The sequence below is a fragment of the Moschus berezovskii genome, chromosome 10 (assembly GCF_049115385.1).
Source record: "Moschus berezovskii isolate FMDL1 chromosome 10, NW_MosBer_1.0, whole genome shotgun sequence".
NCBI classification, from domain to species: Eukaryota; Metazoa; Chordata; class Mammalia; order Artiodactyla; family Moschidae; genus Moschus; species Moschus berezovskii.
Genome location: NC_142469.1, coordinates 50,524,910 through 50,530,999, shown reverse-complemented (window position 1 = coordinate 50,530,999; position 6,090 = coordinate 50,524,910). Strand labels below are relative to the sequence as shown.

The following is a 6,090-nucleotide window of genomic DNA, read 5'->3' as shown; positions in this document are numbered from 1 at the left end:
CTGGAAATATTTGGGTAAAGAGGGCAGAGAACAGTTAATATCTTGATTCAAATAAATGAATGTCTCCAAAAAGCAAATGGATGAAGAGCATGGACAATCAAAGAAGGAAAAAAAATTTAGATACAGATGATCCCCCCCAAAAAGTTCAAGTTAGTAATGAGCCCTAATGCATACAACTTAAGGCAGAAATCAAGTGCATTTTTTCCCTCCCATGAAGTTAGTGAAGTTTTCTTTGGTTTTGGTGATCAAACTCTGGTGGTTGGTGAGGGAACAGTGAAACACAACCTACTTGAGGATTTGCATCTCCTCCCTTCTCTCAGCACCCTCACTCATGTTCTAGAACTGTCCTGGTTATTCCAGGAACATTTACTGAGTAATCAGTGGCTCTTTTGGTCCCTAGAATAACCATTAAAGTAATATAAATGGTAAAAATTAGCCTCTTTTATTGGATACTAGGACTGAGGGGCAAAAAGTACCCATATTCCTATACCCTATATGGGGCTAGAAACCACACGTGTTCCAGGCCTTTGCTATTATGCTTCATTCTAGAGATTTACTCAGTAATGTTGGAAATCCAGTTTAAATTGGATATGGCTGGGGAAATAAGGTCACGAGGTTTGACATCAGATGTATTTGAAACTGCTAAGGGGCATTTCAGGAGGTTCCAGGGAGCTGCAGTCCTTTATGTCCCAGCACAAAAAGAATTCATCAATAGGCAAAGTGATAGGTAAGAGGTGATAGGACGCTTGTGAGGCTTATCAGTGGGCAGGTGAGAGAGAACTGAGAACTTAGTGGGCTACAGTTTTATAATCAGGAAAAATAGATAAGGGGGAAAGACAACCCTCTCCCTTGTTCTTTTTTTTTTTTTATTGTGTTTTTTTTAGGTAATTAATTTATTTTTTATTGGAGGCAAATTATTTTACAATATTATATTGGTTGGTTTTGCCATACATTGATATGAATTTGCCCCGGGTTTACAAAGTTCCCCCTCCTGAACCGCCCTCCCACCTCCCTCCTCCCTTTATCCTCCCTCTGGGTCATCCCTGCATGCCAGCCCCGAGCATCCTATAACATGCATTGACCCTGAACTAGTGATTTGTTTCACATATGACAACATACGTGTTTCAATGCCATTCTCCCAAATCATCCCACCCTCACCCTCTCCCATAGAGTCCCAAAGACTGTTCTATACATCTCTCCCTTGTTCTTAAGTAGGCATCATGCTTGCATCATTAGCTCCTCCCCCAGGTTGGGCAAGGAAGTCTTTTTGTCCCTATGTGGTCAAGCTAGGACTGTCATGGCAGTAATGGAAAAATTATTTCAAGTCTTAGTACAATGGGCGTCTTTCACTTTGAAATGTCACCTTTCCATAAATTGCTATTATATGTGCAGAAAGCATGTTCTATGGATCATCTACTTACTGAGCTCACTGGGCAGGATGTGGGTCTCATGCCACCATTGTTTTTTTTGTTATGTCTCATGCTTCTCTTCCATGGTTTTGTTGCTAAGCAAGCAAAGCCTGCTTGGTTTTCTGGTTAAGTCATCCTGCTTCCTTGAGTGATCATTACTACAGGGGTCGCCCATATTTATTTCTACTTACAATCTTCTAGTGTGGTTAGCTCTTTAATCACCTACTTTGTCTATTTACTCTGTCCTTATCATATTCTGAGTTTAGACTTTACTTCTTATTTAGTATTATATGTTACATTTTTTAAGGATTATATTCATGGTCATTTTTAACTTAAAAATTCCAAAGCAGCAAAAGATATGATAGTTCAATAGATTGTAAGGTGGCTCCATGAATTCCTGCTGTTTCCTGGCATTCACACCTTTTGGGACCCCCCCTCCCCTTGAGTGCATCTGGGACCTGTGACTTGCTTGTAAAGCAATAAATATAGCATAGGTGATAGATGTCACTCTTGTGACTACATTACATTACAAAAACTTGGTCTTGCTAGCCAACTCTCTCTAGAGACCATCTGATCTGGCTTGATGAAGTAAATAGCCATGCTGGGAAAGCCCACTAGTCAAGGGATTGTAGATGACCTCTAGCAGCAGCCTCCAGCCAGAAAGAAGCTAGCGCCCTGGGGTACTGCAAGCCCAGGGAAACGAATTCTGTCAGACATCTAAGTGACCTTAGAAATGTTCTTCCCCACTCAATCCTCCTGATGAGAATGCAGACCAGAGCATACCTTAATTTTGAGTTTGTAAAGCCCAAAACCCTAAGCAGAGGACCCAGTTAAGCCTTGTCTGGACTCCTGACCCACCAAAAATGTGAGATAATAATTGTCAGTTATTTCAAGTCATTAAGTTTTTAGTAACTAATATAGCTTGTTTGTGTGGTTCAGTTATTTAACATATTAATAATAAAGTATAGTTTCTTCTTTGATAAACTTTGTATTAAATATTGCTGTCCCGTTGCATTCTAATATTTTTCTTTCTTACTCCTTCACATATATGTCTCTACCTTGATTTTCATTGTAAAGTCATGAGACAAAAACTCTAATGAACTTCAATGAGGCATCACATCACACCAGTCAGAATGGCTAATTATCAAAAAATCTACAAATAATAAAGATGCTTTTTTATTGCTGGAGAGGATGTGGAGAAAAGGAAACCATCTTGTGGTGGAAATGTAAATTGATACAGCCGCTATGGAGATTCCTTAAAAAACTAGGAATATAAACTACCATATGACCCAGCAGTCCCACTACTCAGCATATACCTGAGGAAACCACAATTCAAAAAGACACATCTTCACTGCAGCACTATTTACAATAGCCAGGACATGGAAGCAATGTCGATGTCTCTCAACAGATGGATGGATAAAGAAGTTGCGGTGCACAGTTCCTCAGTCGTGTCCAACTCTTTGCAACCCTGCGGACTATAGCCCACCAGGCTCTTCTGTCCATGGAATTTTCCCAACAAGAATACTGGAGTGGGTTGCCATTTCCTACTCCAGGAGATCTTCCTCACCCAGAGATTGAACCGGCATCTCTTGCATCTCCTGTATTGGGAGGCAGTTTCTTTACCGCTGGCACCACCTGGGAAATGTATACATGTGTATGTATACATATATACAATGGAATATTTCTCAGCCGTAAAAAGGAATGGATTTGAGTCAGTTGTATTAAGGTGATTTAACCTAGAGCCTATTACACAGAGTGAAATAAGTCAGAGAGAAACAAATATCATATATTAATGCAACTACATGGAATCTAGAAAAATGGTACTGATTAACCTGTCTGTGGGGAAGGAATGGAGATACAGACATTAAGAACAGACTTGTGGACACAGCAGGGAAAGGTGAGGATGAGATGAATTGAGAAAGCAGCATTGACATATATGCACTACTATCATGTATAAAACAGATAGCTGGTGGGAAGCTGTTATATAGCACAGGGAGCCTAGCCTGGCACTCTGTGATGACCTAGAGAGGTGGGATGAGGGGGTGGGAGGGAGGCTCAGGAGGGAGGGGATATATATATATATATACATAGAGAGAGAGAGAGCTATGACTGGCTCATGTTGTTGTACAGCAGAAGCCAACACAATATTGTAAAGCAGTTATCCTTCAATTAAAAAAACCAATGGAAAAAAAAGAAGTGGTGCCCCATGCATCAGCCTTAGGTCTAGGACTCTCTGGGACTTCCATCTGGATTTCTGCTTCAAAGATTGTGTGTCTAAAGTCCACAGCCTTGTTGCTTTTGCTGCTGCTGCTAAGTCACTTCAGTCGTGTCCGACTCTGTGTGACCCCATAGACGGAAGCCCACCAGGCTCCCCCGTCCCTGGGATTCTCCAGGCAAGAACACTGGAGTGGGTTGCCATTTCCTTCTCCAATGTGTGAAAGTGAAAAGTGAAAGTGAAGTCGCTCAGTCGTGTCCAACCCTTAGCGACCCCACGGACTGCAGCCCACCAGGCTCCTCCACCCATGGGGTTTTTTAGGCAAGAGTACTGGAGTGGCTTGCCATTTCCTTCTCCGCCACAGCCTTGTTAGTCTCTACTAAACCTCTAGGGCAGGACAAATACGGTCAACTCGGCTTGCACAACTGAAGTTGCAACTGCAATGTGAAGAATGCTTATGTAAAGAGCTGAAAACAGTTAAGTACTAAACCAGGTTTCATTTAATTGAGTGTACTTGCTTGCTTATTAGATCAACTTCCATATATGAATTTAGGTGGGCTTACTCACCAACCCCTTCCTTCCTCCTTCCTCCCTCCCTCTGTTTCTTCCCTGTTTTCTTCTTTCTTCCATGCTTCTTTCATTTTTTAATCTCTATATATTTCTTCATAACTCTGTTTCTCTGTATCCCCAATTTTTATTTATTTATAATTGCTATACAATATTGTATGAATTACAAGTGTACAATATAGTGATTAACAATTTTAAAGGTTATACTCCATTCATAGTTATTGTAAAATGTTGGCTATGTTCCCTGATTTATACAACATATCCTTGTGTTCTTATTTTATACCTAATTGTTTGTACCTCTTAACTCCCGAACCCCCTATATTGACTCTCTCCCCATTGATAACCACTGGTTTGTGCTCTATCTGTGAGTCTGCTTATATTTTGTTATAGTCACTAATTTGCTTTATTTTTTAGATTCCACATTTAGTTATATCATACAGTATTTGTCTTTCTCTGTCTGACTTATTTCACTTAGCATAAGCTGTCTAAGTCCATCCATAGGACTTAGTTGCTGCAAATGGCAATATTTCATTTTTTAAAATGACTAACTAGTATTCTATTGTGTATCTATATACACCATACCTTCTCTATCCATTCATCTGTTGATGGACACTTGGGTTGCTTCCATATCTTGGTAGTTATAAATAATGCTGCTGTGAACATTGGGGTGCATGTATCTTTTTGAATTAGTGTTTTTGTTTTTCAGATAAATGCCCAGGAGTGGAATTGCTAGGTCATATGATAGTTATATTTTAGTTTTCTGAGAAATCTCCATATTATTTTACATACTGGCTGCACCAATTTACATTCCCACAAACAGTGTAGGAGGGTTCCCTTTTCTCCACATCCTTGCCAACATTTGTTGTGTTCTTTTTGAAAATAGCAATTCTCACAGGTGTGAGGTAATATCCCATTGTAGTTTTTTTTTTTATATATTTATTTGGCTGCACCAGGTCTTAGTTAGGGAATGTAGGATCTTTGATCTTTAGCTGTGGCATGCAAACTCTTAGTTGTGGCATGTGGGATCTAGTTCCCTGACCAGGGCTCAAACTTGGGCACCCTGTATCAGGAACATAGAATCTTAGTCACTGGACCACCAAGAAAGTCCCTCATTGTGGTTTTGATTTGCATTTCTCTGATGATTATGTAAAAGCTTTTGCACAGCAAAGTAGAACATCGAGGAAATGAAAAGGCAACCTACTGAATGGGAGAAAATATTTGCCAATGATATGACAGATAATGAGTTAATATCCAACGTATGCAAACAACTCATACATCGCAGCGGCAACATCAAAAAAAAACCCGATTAACAAATGGAGCAGATGAACTGAATAGACATTTTTCCAAATAGGACATGCGCACGGCTGCCAATGGGCACATGAAAAGATGCTCTTGTTTTCTTTTCTTTTATTAAGATAAACTTTTATCACATGAGCAATACATTAATATGTCATTTACTAATGTAGTCAATATATTGTGTGATATAAAATTTCTTTCATCAGCTATCTTTTTCAGACTAGAACTAGACTCATTTCTTTTTTCATATATATTTCATATATATTCATTTATATTTTTTTATATATGGTTTTATATGTGAAATATATATAATTACTCTTAAAGTACTGCATGCTGTCATCCTATTATTAGTATATCACAATGTATTCATCTGTTTAACTGTTTAGATTGTTTCTGATGTTCTGATGTAAGCAAATGCAAAAACCATGATTCTGTCAGTACATGTGTAATGAACTTCCTTAGGCAGATTAGATACCAGAGGTGAAACTCTGAGTGCGTCCATTTTATTTTTATTTTTTATTCTTTGTATTGAGTTGTAATTGACATACAACATTATATTAATTTCAGGTGTACAACTTAATTGTTTAATATCTGTAGGCATTG

At 38.8% G+C, this 6,090-nt stretch overlaps 1 protein-coding gene across 1 annotated transcript in view; it reads left to right on the top strand.

Annotated features, from left to right (window-relative positions):
- LOC148776319 (uncharacterized) overlaps nucleotides 1-6,090 on the top strand; it is a 63,374-nt gene that overhangs the window by 43,856 nt on the left and 13,428 nt on the right. The gene's annotated exons all lie outside the window — the stretch shown is intronic.